Raw genomic sequence first — 19,205 nt, forward strand, 5'->3', positions numbered from 1 at the left:
AATGATATTATACAAATTTTCAAGTTACAGTACAGGGCTCCCAGGCTTGCAGATTTTTACTTCACAGTTCTCGGTAATTGGCGGATGACACCCTGGATGTACCCAAGAATGTCTCTTGGTAGTTTTAAATTTGACCGCATTTTTCTGGCTGGGACAAGGAGCCATTCATTCTAGATACTCCAAATTCTGGTCTTGCTGGGAGCTCTCATACACCTGCCAGCAGTGCACTCTCAGTCTCAGCTGTGACACAATGTGATTTCATATAAAGTATGGTGTTTCTATGTTAGCTTTGTTCCAATGAATATTCAGGTCATGTTGGTGAAACAAGGCATTTTTACCAAGATTACAACTCCTTTTATAGATTCTTAACAAAATTTAAAACAATTTCTCCATCATCATTGAGTCAAAATTTATCTGGAATCATTATGGTGCCAAATTAACTTTCTATCACAGTTAGAATGGATGCTATGGATTAAAGTTTATACACCTTTTGCTCACCTTAATTTTTTTCGCTCATGGACAGATTTGGCCCAAACAGCTAAAATATGGGAGGGGGACGAGAACTGAGTTATCAATACTAATTTGACAGGAAATTCTCTTTTACTTCACTGTCTTGTAGTTAACTCTGCATTACACACCACATCTGTGGAATGCATCCTTTTGTATAGTGGAGCGACCTGAATTTGTGTAGACACAGTTTTGGTTTACAAGAACCACTTGAGCCAACCACATAAATGGAGGGCTACTATATTGCTTGGCCTTACAATTACAAATTAAGACCCTAAGTTATATGCAATTAAAGAAAATCAATAAACTGTCACGTGCTATGTTCATTACAAAACTAACCTTTTGCAAGAGCGTCGCGATGACTGCTCATGACCTCAACCTCGTGTGATTTCTTGTCTGACATTATACCTTCATCTGTAAGGTGTTGACCTCACTGGTGCCATAGTGTAGAACCTGATAAACAGAAATTAAAGTTAAAATTAGGTAGAGAAGCCCTTAACACAATACCCTAACCAATAATAGTTTGCCAAATGTCACACTGTTTGGACCAGTCAAACCTTCCATCTCATCTGCAGTCCCTCCCTACACACAAGATGGTCCATCAAACATATATTCCTTACCTATTATCCAACATCCTCTATATTAACATCTGTCTCACTAACACACTTCTCTCACATACTGGCAAACTACTGCACTGTACCTGGCTTCTTACTGACCTCAAACACTTTACTTATCGTGCCCCATATCCACTAGTTCATTTCATGCCATTACTAAGCCTTGTGTTTTTATCAATCACTTCCTTCATAAAATTATAAGATTCCATTAGCAGCTAAGCTACAGCCTAAATTGTGTTGAAATCCCTTGCTGAAAATATGGTTCTAGAATAAGCAATTTTTTTCTGGATTTATGCTGGATTTTAATTAATCTGTACTAGGCAGTATTCCTAGCTCAGTGCTGACATTAATATTTCACACAGGATCACATCACTTGCATTCATGTGGGTATAAATGCTCCACTAAAATACATAAGCAACTGATTGAATGGAACTTACTATTAACTCGATGTTATAACGTATATTATATCAGGTGTAATAGTGCTAACGCCCAAATTTCCATTTAAAAGTAGTTTTGACTCTATTTGCTGTATAGACCAGTACCCCAAATGTGACCTTACCCACTGACTCAGTAGTCCTTACCAACCATCCTTGATTTTTTAAATAAAGAATTCTTCAAGTAATGTCATCAAATTATCCCTGGTGTAGTGTAAACACTAGTGACGTCACTGAGCGTGGTGGGAGTGTTCCCTCTCGGTGGTGTGACTATTTATAACATGTGGTTCAACAACAACCAGTATTCTAATTTGTGTTTCATTAGGATTTGGTGAAAAAGGTTATAGTATATTACTACATACATTTATTACACAAATATATATATATATATATATATATATATATATATATATATATATATATATATATATATATATATATATATATATATATATATATATATATATATATATATATATATATATATATATATATACTGAATATACTATGTACAAAAATGAATGTTCAATGAATTATTTATTGCATTGGTACTGGTCACTTGATGGGCTATAAATAGCTTATCTCTCATCTCACCCTGAGCCAGACGGAAGGTGTTTAAATAACATGTTTGCTTATTTTCCATTTACTTTAAATAGATTTACCGTATTTGTTTTATTTATTTATTTATAATACTGTAATATATTAAACACACTGTAATTATTTTTTTAATTTATAAACTGTTTTTGCGACAAAGGAATTCTCAGTAGTTTTCATTAGGATTTGGGAAAAAATATTCGTACTTACATTGTTCCTCTTAAACACAACATACATACAGTATATTATTTCTCAGTTTGATCTTTTTTTAATTTTTGTATTTATTTATAGTTAGTTATATAAGGCCAATTCACTTCAAGTAATGGCATCAAATATTACCAGCTGGTGTAGTGTAAACACTAGTGACGTCACTTAGTCTGTAATTAACCATCGATAGTTTCAAGAATTAATGCACTCATTTACTGAATATTCTTTGTAAAACAATAAAATTTAAATCAATTACTTATAGGAGATAAATATTATTATGAGTAAATATACCGATACCGGTATGCATTACTGACCCTCCACGGCTCTCACTGGCAAATGGGGGGGAGAGGTGTGTGATGATAGCTGTGTTTATTATAGGGTATAAATCTCTTTTGGTATGTTAGACAGGTTTATAATACATTTTTATTATTTTAATATACGGTAATCTTAATTTGAATCCAGCTTGCCGTAGTTTCAGTATAAAATAATTAGTGGTAAGACCTTGTGGTGGCTTACGATGTTTTCATCACCACTCTTGACACACTAAACCACAATATTTAAGAGGTAGAATTTTAAACTTGGTGGTTTAGACGACCCTAACTTTGGGCAGATTTTTTAATGTTCAAATTTCGTCTTATAGGCCGTGATATCGGTATACCTGTACAGTACTGAAATACAAAATGTGAAAACAGATGAACATTACAGTACTGTATAATAACAACCTCAACATGGATGTGGAAGTCCATTTTTTATTAATACCAATTCTGTCTGGCTCACGATGACCTGCCCCAACAATCTCTTTCACCAAAATACACTACGTAGTCAGCGGAAATTTCAGCAGAAAAAATAAGTGACCTAAAAATTGCCTCGAAACAATATTTTGAGGACATTAACTCTGTGCAGGAAAGAAAGAATGGCCACCTCTCAGGAAGCTCCTCAGTATCAGCGGAATGTGGAGGATCCTGAGGATGACAACATAGTATTAACCCACCTTCAACCCTTATACATCCATCCACAAGCCATCATTACCTCTGCCATGAGTAGAAATCGCCTAATATTCAATCTTTTCAATCATTCCATCTCCCCAAACATGTTGGTATATTCCCACAAAAAGGTGGACATATTTCCCAACAATATGGTACAAACCCTATGAAAAATTGACTCATATTTGGCTGAAATAATGTAATTTTGTGTGTAGAAAAACTTTCAAGCTCATCTTCCCAAAACATTATTTTTGCAAAGTCCTTTTTAATACATTCATGCAGCCTCAGATGTTACATTCATTACTTTACAGTATAATAAAATCCAAAATGCATATACAAAAAAAACAAAAAATATTGTTTATCGGAAGACCAAACAGAAACTAGTGCTAAGGATAATGTTGTGGCAGAGGAGGAAATAAAGTGTTAGAGATGTTACAGGTAGTCAAGGAGTCAAGAAACACACAAGTCAAAACTCTAAGTGATAATAGATTAAATACTAAAGAACTGTAGTGACTTCCTCAGTGTCTGTCTAACAGCCAATCAGCTGCCTTCCTGGTGGAGTACTGTACAGTGAACCCTCGCTTTCTGGCGGTCAAATGAACCCACTGAGGCCAGCGTAGCGAAAAAGTAAACTGAACAACATAACATATGGGATTAATTGAAATAGAGACGGGCTGACCCCAAACTCCACTTTTCCCGACACAATAATTCGTTTTAGAAAAATAACATCTAACATGATGGTATGCACCGCATATAATATAGAAGAAAACAATCAATAAGAGAATAATATACTGTAAGTTAGGTTAGGTTAGAAAAAAATCAAGTTAGGTTTAACACTACGTTAGTAGAAGATGGGTTGGCGTGCGGAATGGAGGCTGATTGCGAGGCAGAGGGCAGGCTACTGGCCTCAGGTGAGTCATCATCACTGTCATCCACACTTATCAGTGCCTCCCTGACAAATCCTCAAAGTCACCATCACTGTCTCTGTCACTATCACTGGCTTGGGCTGGCTGTGGTGCGGTTCTGGAGAAGAACTCAGAAATGCTTTGTTGGCGCTAGTGTTGATGTTGTTGCGATACACCTTGATGTAGGGCTCCATAGTCTGCAACAGCTGGGTAGTGAACTTCATACGGTTATCGTCAGGGAGTCGGAAAGGAGGGCTTCAGCTTCTCTACATAATGCACCCTTGCATTACTATCGATAACTACGTTCTTCTTGGGATGGCCTTTACCTGCCCTTCTTCACTGAGGTCATCATCATCTAACATCTCGTCGGCAGTCATCAGGATCCTTATCACCTCCATAATGTCGTGGTTGGTGGTCTTGAAGCCTTTAGCTGTAACACTCGCAGCTTATCTGGAGGTCCACTGCTACTGCAACAGTCTGAACCTACCAGTCACAGATTGACTCTGCCTCCCACCTGGAATACCTTGCAACTCATGTCAAGCGTGATGAACCGTTGCTACAGACAGCTGATCCCATGCCTCCACCAAAGAAGTCCACAGCTTTCTTGAAGTTGAATTTTTCTCCAAAAGTGTTTCTGGAAGTACTTCTTGCTCTGCCAACTGTTGTGCCTCGTCGTCTTAGCTCTTGCTATCGGTGTCACCCAGGTTCATAACAACTCATCCTTGGTGTTCGTATAGTTGTTTCAGGAGCTTAAACTTCTTTGCAGAATGCAGCTTTCATTGCAGATTAATTCTTGGTCCATGGGCTGTATTAATGACATAGTGTTCAGAGAGGAAGACCACTTTTACATTGGGGTGGCGATCAAACAGTTGAGGCGAGTGTCCTGGTGCGTTGTCAAGCAGAACAAAATCTTGAATGGAACATTCTGTTGCTCACAGAATTTCTTTCGAGAACGAAACAGTCATCAAACCAGGAGAGGGACAGAGTGAGAACATCCGCCCTCCGTGCGGTCAGCCAGTGGACATTTAGCTTGGTCATGTCCATGCTCTTGTGGCGCTCTTGGCTTGCGTGCTGTGTGGATCACCGATAACTGAGCTTACAGGTACGGAGGCATTGGTGGTAAACAGGACAGTGATGTGCTCCTGCAACTTCTGGCCCGACACTTGCTGGCAGTCTTGACAACGAAGGTCTTGGAAGGTAGCTTTTCCAAAAGATTCGTCCATGTCAAAGCGCCTGGTCGTCGGTGCTGTCCTTTCCATAATCTCAGCGTAAGCGGAGGAAAATCGAGAGCATAACACGGTCAGCACTAGCTTCTTCACCACCAATGTTAATGTTGGTGATCTTGTTCCTCTTCTTAAACCTCTGCAACAACCCAAAGGAAGCATTGAAGGGTTTGGGCTCTGCAATTCCCATCTTCGTGACACTGCTTGCATACAGTTCGCGTCGTCTTCCTTAACTGAGCCGCGTGTCCACTGCCATGTTCCATCTTGCCTGGCGAATCATGTAGCTCACAAGTAATTTCTCCGTCTTGAGAAGCACCTGGTTGTGGCATACTTGATCATGAAGCACCTGTAGACTTTGTGATGTTCATGTGCTCCTTTATCGCTGCATCCTTCTTGATCGTCCGGATCGTAGATTATTAACACCTTGCTGGCCCCGAGATCAACGTGTCTTGTTCCTTTCTATAGCGGTCGGTAGTCAGGTCAGAGGGTAGGTGATCCAACCTTCTCACCTGGTTACAAATCTTCTTAATTACAAAATTGTCCAGTTTGTACATGCCATTACTCAAATTCATGTTGAATGCTTAGGTATGTTTAATGAGACTAGATTCTATGATGTTCCTACTATCAATTGAATTACAAGAGTAATAATGAGAGCATTGTCCCAGTCAATGCAATGCTTGTTAGCCTCAAATGAACAAACAGAGCATTGGATTCCTGGTGCGCTAACTACTACTGTATTTGTGTTGTTTAAGTCTAGTACAAGATCTTTACCTGTCTGGCCTAAGTAAAACATATTACATTCCTTGCAAGGAACTTTATAAATGCAACCAATTATGGTGTTGGGAGTTCTTGATTAACATTTGTTTAACAATGCATGAGTTTTAAATGCCACATTGGCGTTCCAGGTTTTTAGTTGTGAAGGAATGTGTAGAAATTTTGAAATGGTAATATTAAGATATTCTTATGGTCATGGGTGGGCTTGGATCAGTTCTATAAAAAGTTTTTTCTTAGTAATGTTTGAGGCATATATTTATATTCCTCATCAAATTCTCAAAGCAAGTAAACATTGTTGAAAATACACTTTTGACTCTATTATGGTGGGCAGAATAATAATGAATGTAAGAACACACATTAGTTGGTTTTCAATAAATACTGAACTTAAAAGTGTTACCTATTAGTAGGGTCATTACCTAATACCTGACCATTGTGGACCTGGTCTCACCCTCTCTGTATATATACACCTTGTTTTGTACTCCTCTTTAGTCTGTACTCCCCTGAAGATGTAGATTACAGCAGGAACTTCGTGTTTTCTTTTCCTTGTGGTTATCATCATATACCTAGATCACACATGCACCTACAGTGATTACTTGCAGGTCAGGTCAGTCCCCCTTCTCTTAAGCTCCTGTACGTGTGTGTTGGTGTGGGGATTAGTGGATGACATCATTATGACCTGACCTCATGTTTTTAAGGTCACCCTGTATAAAGCCTCTCTCTGTCCATGTAATCCAGTTGCCTCTGAAGATGTCTTGAATAAAGGCAAAGCTAAGGTGCTCCGTTGTTTCCTTTTCATTGTGATTTTATCAAGATTTATCTTATCCACGTTTTCATTGTTCCTAGTTCACCCAGTAGGTCGAGGTTCGATTCATGCTGGTGAGGTCGTTGATTATATGTTCAAAGTCGTATATGGACTAAAAATAGAGTATATATATGTACCTCGCGTTTCATACCAGCTGGATTCGGTAAATGCTACTGACACCACATAAGAGGCAGGGCAGTTTCCCAATGAGGTTCCGCGGCCATCAGCTCGATGAACAGGCTTTGTTTGAAATATAACAGAGTCTAGAACTGCTTTTAGTGTCCTTGTGGCCTAGCGGTGGCGTTCCCTAGTCCCCCAGTAGGTCGAGGTTCGATTCCTTGCTGGTGAGTCGTTGATTATATGTTCAAAGTCCCGTGTTATATGGACTAAAAATGAAGTATATATATATATATGTGTATATATATATATATATATATATATATATATATATATATATATATATATATATATATATATATATATATATATATATATATATATATATATATATATATATATATATATATATATATATATATATATATATATATATATATATATATATATATATATATATATATATATATATATATATATATATATATATATATATATATATATATATATATATATATATATATATATATATATATATATATATATATATATATATATATATACATATATATATATATATATATACCGTGTATACGAGTTCTTAAGACCAAATTTTTGGGCAAAAAGTTGAAATTAACCTCTACACGGGTAATAGTTTAGATTGGGTTGAAAAATATTTACCAATAACTACCAGTAGCGATGGAAGCGACGCACCAGCACCACCACGCTGTGAGTGTGGCATGCAGTTGAGGCAGATCTCTTGTGTCATCATAGCAAGCCGTGTAAATGCATGGTATGGTATGCACAGGGTATGTAAAACATAAAGTATTCATTTTAAAAGTTTATTTATAGATACATAAATTTTTGTTAATTAAATTTGAAACATCAATATGATGTGAGTCAGGTCATCTACACACAGTTGCCAGTTTCAAAATTTTCCTTTTAAATTTAAGTTACGAGTATTTCTTCCCCAAATCGTTTTACAATACTGTAGGTAAACAGTATACTATTGTGCAAACCCCACAGAAAAAAAATTAACAAATGGAGACACCAAAAATGTAAAAAAAAAAATGCTGTCTGACTTGCAACACTGTTGGTAGGGTCAGGTGGTTCTAACGGTATCTGCCAGGACCGGTAATCAAATTTATAACAATATCTAACCTCAATTACTGTAGTTTATCTGATGTAGGCAATATGAAGTAAAAAATACCAGTTAAAGTGAGAAATTGGAAGAGAATAAACAAGAAAGATGTTGGGCTATTTTTGTAGGGCTGAGGGAGAGAGTACCAGCTGTTTTCTTTTTTTGGTGGAGAGCGCAAATATCTGCATCTAGTATTTGTTTGGTGTTCTGTATTTTAAAATGAATACTTGTAAATTAAAAAGTACCGTAACATTGTATTATATAAAAACTTGTCATATTTCTGGAAAATAAGAAGCAAGAAAATAAAATACACCGTAAACACAATTTCAACGTGACGCTTAAAATTAAAAGCTGCTTAAGAAGGCCGATGCAAACACAAAGCCTCCGTATCAGCTAGGCGGTACCGTGTTTTTCAAATCGATTTTCAGTTAAAAACTTTACATCACTAAGTGAATTAGGATAGAATATTATTGTAAGCAGTTTTTAACTGGAAAACCATTAAAGCGACGAACATCTTTAATTAAAGAAGTAGTTTGTTTTGTCGCGATTTTATCCACTTTCCACTGAATACGTCGTCATTTCAGCAAAAATATTTACATCATATTCTCAGAAATAAATAGTAGTTTTGCTGAAAACGGATGTATTTCAATGTAAATTAGATAAACTACATGACGAAAAAAAGACTTTTTACCCAACTTCGTTCAAGATATGTTACTCGGATTTTATTAAGTTTTCGTTAAAATACTGTTATATTAGTGATATTCTATTCATACTGTGGTTGATATAATACCTTGAAATGTAATATTTTTTGCTGAAATGACATACGTATTACAGTGAAAGTGGGATCAAATCGTGACGAAACAATGACTCACTTTCTTTCGTTCAAAAGATGTTACCGTAATCACTTTTAATGGTTTAGTTAAAAACTGTTGTATTACAATAATATTCCCTCCTAATTGACTTGAATAAATACTTGAATGGAATGATATAACAATATTTTTTGAAACTCACTACAGTGTAGTGTCAATAATAATAAATAAGTTTATAGGACGAGTGTTTCTCTGAAGGTTTGTTGTTCTTTTACCTCAAAAACTTGGGCCTAACCATAAACGAGAATATCATAAATTAACTATTTTTGGTCATAAAATCGGGGTTACTCTATATACGAAGTATAGATTATATATCGGTATGTATATATATATATATATATATATATATATATATATATATATATATATATATATATATATATATATATATATATATATATATATATATATATATATATATATATATATATATATATATATATATATATATATATATATATATATATATATATATATATATATATATATATATATATATATATATATATATATATATATATATATATATATATATATATATATATATATATATATATATATATATATATATATATATATATATATATATATATATTTTATAAGTAAGCATCACAGGGCTGTCTGTTTGTTGGTAAAGTTATTGTCCCTGCAGTCTACAGCAACTGGGCAAGAAATGTCCCATGGTTACTGTGGAAACTCAGATACTTACAACTGTATACTGTACAGTGGTTGGTAAAACAGTGTATATTGCAGGAGACAAAACTATCTTCCAGGTTTTGTCTGTTGACTTTTAAATTGGCAAATCAAAATCAAAGATTTACCTTGACTATATGTGCCCACTATCCTGATCAATTAGCATGATTCATCTGAGATGAGAAGTCTTGAGCTCTATACTGAAAATGAAAGTTATCATGGTTTAAAACATCTCAAAATGGTTAATGTGTTAAATTATATAATTCACAGTCATGATAAACAACAACAGAATACCTGCAACTAAGGCTCAGTCTCCAGGCCGCCAAGAGAGCGGTTGAAGGCTGGAGACTCCTATATAATCATCCAAACTGGCAAGATACCTGTACTATAGTTTTGTCACTAACTATACAATGCTGTATGTAAAATATAGACAATCAAAACTGGAGATATTACACCAGTGGTTGAGGAAGGATTACAGTACTATACTGTAAAGTAATTACCTTGCAAGTCAATAGTTATTGTACACAACCATATAAACAAACTATACAAGAAAAGATATATAAAATCAATTACAGTAGGGTCGGATATATGCATTTTTTATATAATTTTTTTCGCGATCACCAAAATTATCGACATTTCAATATATGACCTCGCTTAATGAACGCCTTCGGTTAAATTTCGTTAATCTAACTGCCTATAAGATCTTCAATTCAGTTAACGAACAAAATTCGAGCACGAATTTCTGTTTAACTGACCTCAACATGTTTTCGCTGCACTGACCGGGCAACCAGCTTTATTATCAGTCCGCCAATACATTAATCTGCTAGGGCTTAAATTCCTTACTATTTCAGTAAATATCAAGAAGTTTATACTATTCAATAATTTGAAAAGTTTAATATTCAATTTTAGTCATTTTAACAATTATTGAACATAATTGAAGGTAAAGTGACTAGTTTAATGCGCGCATCCAGCCTCTTAACACAGCAAACAGGCTAGTCTCTCTCTGTTTTCACTGGAGGTAACATCTTGCTTGAGACTCTCTTCAACTAAATGCTTTTTTCTGTGTTTCCAGCAAATTATTGGTCATTTTGAAATTTATTTTACATATTGACAATATATAATGCGCAGTGTTGATTTAAAAGAAAATAATCTTTGAAATACACCAAGAGAACTAAAATTTTATAGGTGAAATGGTGCCATGGGGTGACTTCTCCACCTCAATGCCTTCTTCTTCCTTCTCCACCCCCATTCTAATTCCCATCATCATCATCATCATCCAGGAGCCTTCTACATACACACCTCAAAGTAAGTGAACTTTTCTACCATTTTTGTTGAATTTAGAAATTTTCGGTGAGCTGGAACCACTACTAAAAACCCATTGAAACAATGGTTTCGTTATTGAACTTTTCGGTTAACGAACGACCTTCTGAACGGATTGAGTTCGTTAACCGAGGGTCATCATAGCGATAAATTTATTTATTTTGGCGAGGGAAACGAGCAGGAAATATTTCAAATTTAATGACATGGCAAACAAATGCTATTTGCTCACCCGAGGTGCCACCATAGCTGCTCACTCACGCTTGTCCTGCCGCCAGTCTTTCCGAGTGAGTGACAAGTAAGCAGCACTCTCTGCATATTACTTAATTTTGCTAAGTGAGGTGAAGAAAATGGTATAGCTTAATGAAGATTTAATAGTGTAACTAATATTTTGGTGTTCGCTTATGTGTGTGGGATTGTCAGGGTAGGTGGCAGTGTGGCAGTCAGCTGCTAGTCTAGTATCATTCCTGTGTCTGGTGTTCCTTGATATTGATATTGAAACAGTCTAGTGTTCATTGGTGCTTTAGTTAACAAAATAAACTCGTTAAGTCAAGTTTAGTCACTTTTTTGCCAGAACCTAACCCTATTCTCCCCATTGTTTACATGTAATTGTGAATCGCAATTTAGTATATGATTTCATATCCTTGGACGCTATCTCGTGATATATACCGACCCTACTGTAGTACTTTAGAAACAAAGAAGATGGTAACCTCGCAATAGATGTGGTGATGCCCAATGATGGCAGGTGATGCTTCAAGACAGCCTGTAAGAAGGACGCAGGTCACTGGATGACACGCACCAGTCTTCACACATGGGTTGTTGCAGGTTCAAAAAAGCACTTTCTGTACAACCTGAGACTCTTAAGAACAAATTTTCAGACAATGAAATCCTGAGGTTAAAGTAACAAGTACCTGTACATGTAATCTTACTAATAGCTACTGTATTTTCATAGCCAAGAGGAGAAAATTAGAGAGAGAAAATTTTCCATTCGTAAAAAAACAAAAACAAAAAACAATGTAACATACTTTCAATTCACATCTGTTATTGTCCATCTGAATGTGATCTACATTAGTTAGTAAATAAAACAGTATACAGTAATTAGCAACATATAGATGCTGTACTGTACAGTACAGTAGTACCCCGATTTACCACAGGGTACCGCGGAAAGTGAACAACAGAACATATGGGATTAATTCCAATAGAGACTGGCCCGACCTCCAACCTCCACTTTTTCCCGAATACCTATGTTGTAGTAAAAAAACATCTAAATTTTATGATGGTATGCTCACACAATTAATATTTAAGAGAAATACAGTCGCCAGGTTAATGTCCATTCAAATAATAGACTCAAATCCCCCCTCTTCCCAGCTCACTGGCTCCTACCTCTTTTGGGTGAAACACTAGATTTTAAAGTTTAGTAATAAATAATACCTCAGACTAAAGTTAGGATAATATAATTGACATTTGCCTTGCAGGTCAGGTAATATTTTGAATGTAAACTTATATATTTTATGCAAAGATAAAATATTTGTTTGTGTAAACCAAGTTACCACATTAGATCTAAAATTTGTATGTCTAATGCAAAATCCATGATGCTTATATTCAAAATGATCATCATACTGTAAGAATTCCAGCAATGTAAATTATATTCTGGATAATTTGTATGAATTTTGGAGCTCAAAAAAAAAAAAAAAAAAAAAGGATATGAGAGATGCACCGCTGGTTCTGGCAAGGTACCGCAGTAAATAAGAAATCAAGAAATCATGAAATAAAGCGGAAAGTGAAACGGAAAGTAAACCAAACCGTAAAAGCTTACATGGGGTAATACTGTACATGCTTTATGAACAAGTTACTGATAGTCTCAGTACTGTACAGGATCTTTTCTCTGTCAGACCTTTCACAATAATCAGTACTCCATGAGAAATACTACAATGAGGTGAGCTTGTGAAATTCCACACTATGGCAGAGGAAAGATGTCAACTATTACCTTGTCTATATTTAATGGTACCTGGTAATCCATCAAATTAATGTGACATGCATTTAAGATAAAGAAGGACAGACAGACTATTGTAGAGACAGGGCCACAGTGATGCATCAATGAGATTCTAACATGTTGTACACCTGATGGAGCTTATCACTGAGATGGAGTATGATAGGTAAAATCACATATCATGCCAGCACAACAGATTTTTACCTACTCAGACACATCTTGACACTTATGAAGTTATAGTGGTTGCCTCAGTGGCCAGGAAGATATACAGACAAAATTTCATGCCAACTATAGTAGAACCCGTTGTCCAGGACTCCACGGATTGAGAGGGGCGGATAGAGAGATTTTCCAATTAGTTGGACCTCACTTTTAGGAGTCCCAATAAATTCTACAATGCACAGTGCTACAGGCTGACCTCACAATTCATATCTCAGAATAATGGACGTTTTAACACTTATTCCACTTTAAATAAACGATATGGCTTAGAAATAAAAAAAATATAATATAAAACTATAAAGAAAAAAATGAAGAGCTTAAGTGTGTGTGTGTGTGAGATGATGGGCTACGCCAAGGCCACGCCCTCCTGATGTGATGTCACGGTACAGGTGTATCCGATAACCAACACATATAGGAACCGGAGAAGTCACTGTTAGTGAATCAACAGTTATCGGGCAAATAATCCCATATGAACATAAAAATTTAGGGGTTAGACCTGCCATCCTCAAAAACTCCCATTTACCCTTGATATATTCTGTCGTACACTGTCAAGCAAGAAAATAAAGAAGACATATAAAGCAAACATAATAAGCCTTAAATACAATATACATAAATTGAGGCTGTTATTTACCTGTGTTGAGGATGGTAGAGACAGTCTAGGTGGCAAGTTCAAGTCCTTTACCAATCATTACTGGTCCAACACCACTCTTATTACGCTTTATTACACCTTATCACATTATATCAAGCTGCCCAGCACAAGAGGAACTATCACTGGGGTTTTTATTTTAGGCATGATTGAGAACACACCAAGTCGAAAAACAAAATAAAAACAGTCAGAGACACAGAGTAAGTGTAAACATGAGCAAATATGACGGGAATGAGTCAGGAAGTATGCAGAGCCCTTTCATGGTAAGAACACACCATGCCACCGCCCACCAAATTCAAAGTACAAGAACTATCGCCTTCTCCTGATCGCCGGATTCCAGGGCATCAACAAAATTTACTAGATTCTTTCTCACATGTAATCGTTGTGTGAAGCAGTGGTTAACGGACACTGGTTTTGGAACACCTGTAAACACACAGTGCAGTGTGACAGCCCCACACGTCACCTGAAGCAGCTGTGTGACTGCCCAGTTCAGCAGAACTGTACCAGAGGATGGCTTGAGTGTGGAAGGAGCAATTATTTGTACAGGTATAAATTATGCTTGTTATATTTTATGATATGCTCACATAAACTCAAATCCCTAGTATCGAATACTGTGCTTTGTCTAGAAGGAAAAATAGGATGCTTTCAGTGGATACTTCACAACTGCCACTGCCGGAAGTCGATAGCCGGTTCAAGGACGAGTTTCTGACAAGCTTAGATGTTCACCGTGGGGGAGGGGGGTCCGCCAACAGCGACGCCATTTCTGGACGAGATATAAGCTCACAGCCTCGCCAGAAAGGCATTCTACTGAGTGCACTCAAACCAACAAGACCTCCTCTCAACAGGCTCCTCACCACACAGCAACTCCCTGGCACTGCATTGTACATATAATATATTATATATAAATCACCATAACTGAGTTTCTCACCTCCATCCTAGTGCATCCAAAATTATGTTAACCCTAGGTCCCAGGTAACGCCTGACTAGAGGCCAAGGTGACGCTTCCTAAACGCCCCTCCTATTTTCCCAACCATATTTTTTTTATTATTTTTGAAATGATTTTTCTAATTAACTCCCGTGGGTACTGCCAGCAGCACCCCAACCGGGCTTTAAGGGTTAACCTACAATTTTATAACTCAAATTGAAAATATTCCAGACCCATTTTCAACACAATTTCAAAGTAAATAAAACCATAAAACAAATCAATACAAATATTCCAAAACAATAGGATAAAGGAAGGTAAAGACATCAATAAATAAAAGAAGCAGTAAGTCTCTGATATATGCAGGGATGCATTCTGAAAACCCTCGATAAATCAAAATTCATATATCATACTTAGTTAAATGGGAAAATAGGTGCTTTCTATAACCTAAAACGAAAGTGTTCCAGACCTGCTTTCAAGACAAATAAACCATACAACAAATCAATACAATTTTTACCTGTGTTTAAAATAGTAGATTGCCAAGGTTACAGTGTATTTAACAATAAAGATACATCAGCTTGGGTAGACAAGATGATGGAGGTGTTAGAGGTTTTACAAAGGGGGTGATGGTTGGGAGTGACATCTGCAGAGTCATCAGGGTTGAACCATATCAGGAGAGATTCTACATTAGGTGAATTTTGCTCGCATCAATTGAATTCCTGTAAGAATAGGGTTTTCACATGAATAAATTCAGATATGCTGAACTCAAGATCTATCGAGAGGATTTACTCTGTTACATCAGCTTGTAGATGAGATGATAGAGGTGGTGGTAGAGGTTTTATATGGTGAATGATGGTGTTGGGATCCATATTAGGGAGTGTGATATTTGGTCTGCATTCTTAATACTTTGAATCGTGGACTGCCACAAGGATGAATTTTGTCCGAATAAATTGAATTTCTGTAAGAATAGGCTTAAGTGAATTCACACATGCTCATCTCGCATATATAGAGGACTTAAGTGTATTTATCAAAGCACTATATATGGCAGTTCATCCCCGCTAAGGCCGGTATTCAAACTACAAATCTAGCCAATTATGGAGGAATCTATATTTTCATTATTAATATTTCATTTTGGTTCCAGTTATTCAATCTGCTAGATGCCTGGACTCAAGATAACCGAGGTTCTAGAATTACTTCACCTACAAACCCTCAAGCAATGGTCTTCATGAACTGATCTCCAGCAGAGTCAGTTTAATTCTGAATTTTTGGGTGGAGGGAAGGATTCTGGTCACTCAAGGCAGCTCTGTCATAGACGAGTTTGTGCTTCACCTATGGTATTTGTGCTTCCTCTATGATCTTTGTGATTCATCTATGGTGTGCTTCATTTATGCTCATGGTCTTTGTGTTTCATCTATAGCAGTGGTTCTCAACCTTGTTTGCCCCATGCACCCCTCACCATATGTCAGAATTTCATTCTTTCCAAGATTGTCTGCCTCAAAAGTGCATTCCAAATAATATGCATATAATACTGAAAATCCTTTATTTTTCCATATTAGTACATATACATTTACAATTTTACATGGATTTTTGTAGGAGTTTACAAATTAAATGCCAATTGAAAATGTTGATGGATTTATAAAACTTGAATAAAGTAAAATAGTTTTTTATTTATAATGAATTACTTAACAGACCGAACTGAAGCATAATGCAATAAACAAAAAGTTCAATAGAATACCAGATATTGTAAATTTGTAATTAATTTTATTCAGATGAAGATTACAGTCAAGAGAAACCTGTGATTGTTTTTTCGCCAATTCTGGATACGGGAGGAGGCTTGAAAGCACAACGAGGTCATTTTTACCTCTAATCTACTACGTTGTTTCGCTTAATTTGCAACAGAGTTGAAAAGATGACTCACAAAGATATGTCGACTACAAACGAAGCAATGCACGGATAGCTCTTTCTGCCACTTTTGGGTGGGAATCGCACATCAAGGGCCAAAATTTGATTGATTTTCATCGAACATATCTCTTGCTCAACTGGTGAGAACCCTGATATAAGTGATACAAATATGATATAAAATAATTAAGTGAGAGAAGGTTTATACTACAGACATGTCAACATAGTGACAGTGCAAAAGGTATACAGTATTCCGCTTTATGCTTTTACACGGTTTCACTTTCCGCGATTTCTCATTTACAAGGTACCTTGCCAGAACCGGACTTTGGACTTTAACTTTCCGCAGTGCATCTACTCATAAGCGTGAAGTATAATTTTTTTTTTTTTTTTTAGCTCATAAAATTCATACAAATCTGCCAGAATATAATTTACATTGCTGGAATTCTTACAATTGATGATCATTTTGACTATAAACATCATGGATTTTGCATTAGACATACAAATTTTAGATCTAATGTAATAAAATGGTTTACACAAAGCAAATATTTTTATCTTTTGTGCAAAATATATGAAATTTACATTCAAAATATTCTATCCTGCAAGGAATCCAGAAATGTCAATTTTATTATCCTAACTTTAGTCTGAGATGTTATTTATTACTAAAAGTTAAAATCTAGTTTCTTCACCCAACATTGGTAGGGAGGGAAGGTGGGGATGGGGAGGGTTGGGACCCGACAGACCCAGCTGGCGTGAGTGTGAGGAGGGGGGAGGCAAGGGGTACTTTGATTGACAGATAGTGACGGGAAGAATTTTTTTTTATTAACTGAAGATATTTGTTTTAGCTCATAAAATTAATACAAATTACCTAAGAATATAATTTACATTGCTGGAATTCTTACAATATGATGGTCATTTTGAATATAAACATCATGGATTTTGCATTAGACATACAAATTTTAGATCTAATGTAATAATTTGGTTTACAATAAAGCAAATATTTTATCTTTTGTGCAAAATGTATGAAGTTTACATTCAAATATTCCCGACTTGCAAGGAATCCAGAAATGTCAATTATATTATCCTAACTTTAGTCTGAGGTATTATTTATTACTAAATGAGTAAAATTTAGTGTTTTTCACTCAATCGTTTTCAGAGGTAGGAGCTAGTGAGCTGAAGAGGGGGAGATTTGAGTCCATTATTTGAATGGACATTAACCTGGTGACTGTATTCCTTTTAATGTGAGCATACCATCATAAAATTAGATGTTATTTTTACTACAACATAGGTATTGTGTCGAAAAAGTTGAGTTTGGGGGTCGAGCCAGTCTCTATTGGAACTAATCCCATATGTTCTGTTGTTCGTTGTTCACTTTTACGTACCCCTGTGGGTTCAATTGACCACGTGAACCGGAAATCAGGGTACATTGTGTGTGTGTGTGTACACACACACACACACATATACAATACAGATAAAATAAATAATTGTCCTAAGGGCAAACACATAAAGGAATATACATTTCTTTGCACACATGTACCCTCCCCCCGTTAGGCAAATGTTATCGCAGCCATTTTGATAACCTAACCCATGCGAATTTGAAGGGCAAGCTGTACTGTACTATATACTTACATATTTAAATACACCAGGAAACCCCAAGATATTGAGTGATTTTGTCCTGAAAACCAGATTAGTGAAAACCTTGGGAAGGAGACACCCTACTTGCTGTCACCTTATAGTGTACTGTACTGCACTCCTTATCACTCTGTCCACTTCTTTGTTTCACCACCATGTTACAGCAGTTCTGGCTGGGCAGAACAACCTCTATTTTAGCCCAGCATCTAACTACACAACTCCCCACATTGTTGTTGACCATTTTCCTCTTCTCACCACTATAAAATGCTTTTCATGGCTACATTATTTTCAAGTTTCCACAATTTCCTTCTTGGGACATACACTTCCTTCCTTTCTCTGCATCTTTTAAAGGAGCATCCGACTGAATCACAAAATTAGTTAATAACTGTTCAATCAATATCAATTTCCTGTCAGCAGGGACATCATACATTGTTGCTATACCCCTGAAACATTTCTGACTTATCCCTTATACTTGATTTTTCCCTTATACAGTCATATATTCGACCAACAACGTCCGATCGATAATATACTTGTGACACTGGCCAGTTGCTTCTGGTGTTATGGTACAGGGCACAAGTGACAGCATTAGGATCCCGTTTCCTCTATCAAGAAATAAACAGAAATTGAATTGAAATTGATTATAAAAGCTGTTTATACAGGTATTCAAATAAATTACTATCTTACATGTAAGTTATATTCACCAGGTCATTTGGGTGGCAAATT

This window comes from Homarus americanus, unplaced genomic scaffold, assembly GCF_018991925.1.
Source record: "Homarus americanus isolate GMGI-L3 unplaced genomic scaffold, GMGI_Hamer_2.0 scaffold52806, whole genome shotgun sequence".
In the NCBI taxonomy this organism is placed as follows: domain Eukaryota; kingdom Metazoa; phylum Arthropoda; class Malacostraca; order Decapoda; family Nephropidae; genus Homarus; species Homarus americanus.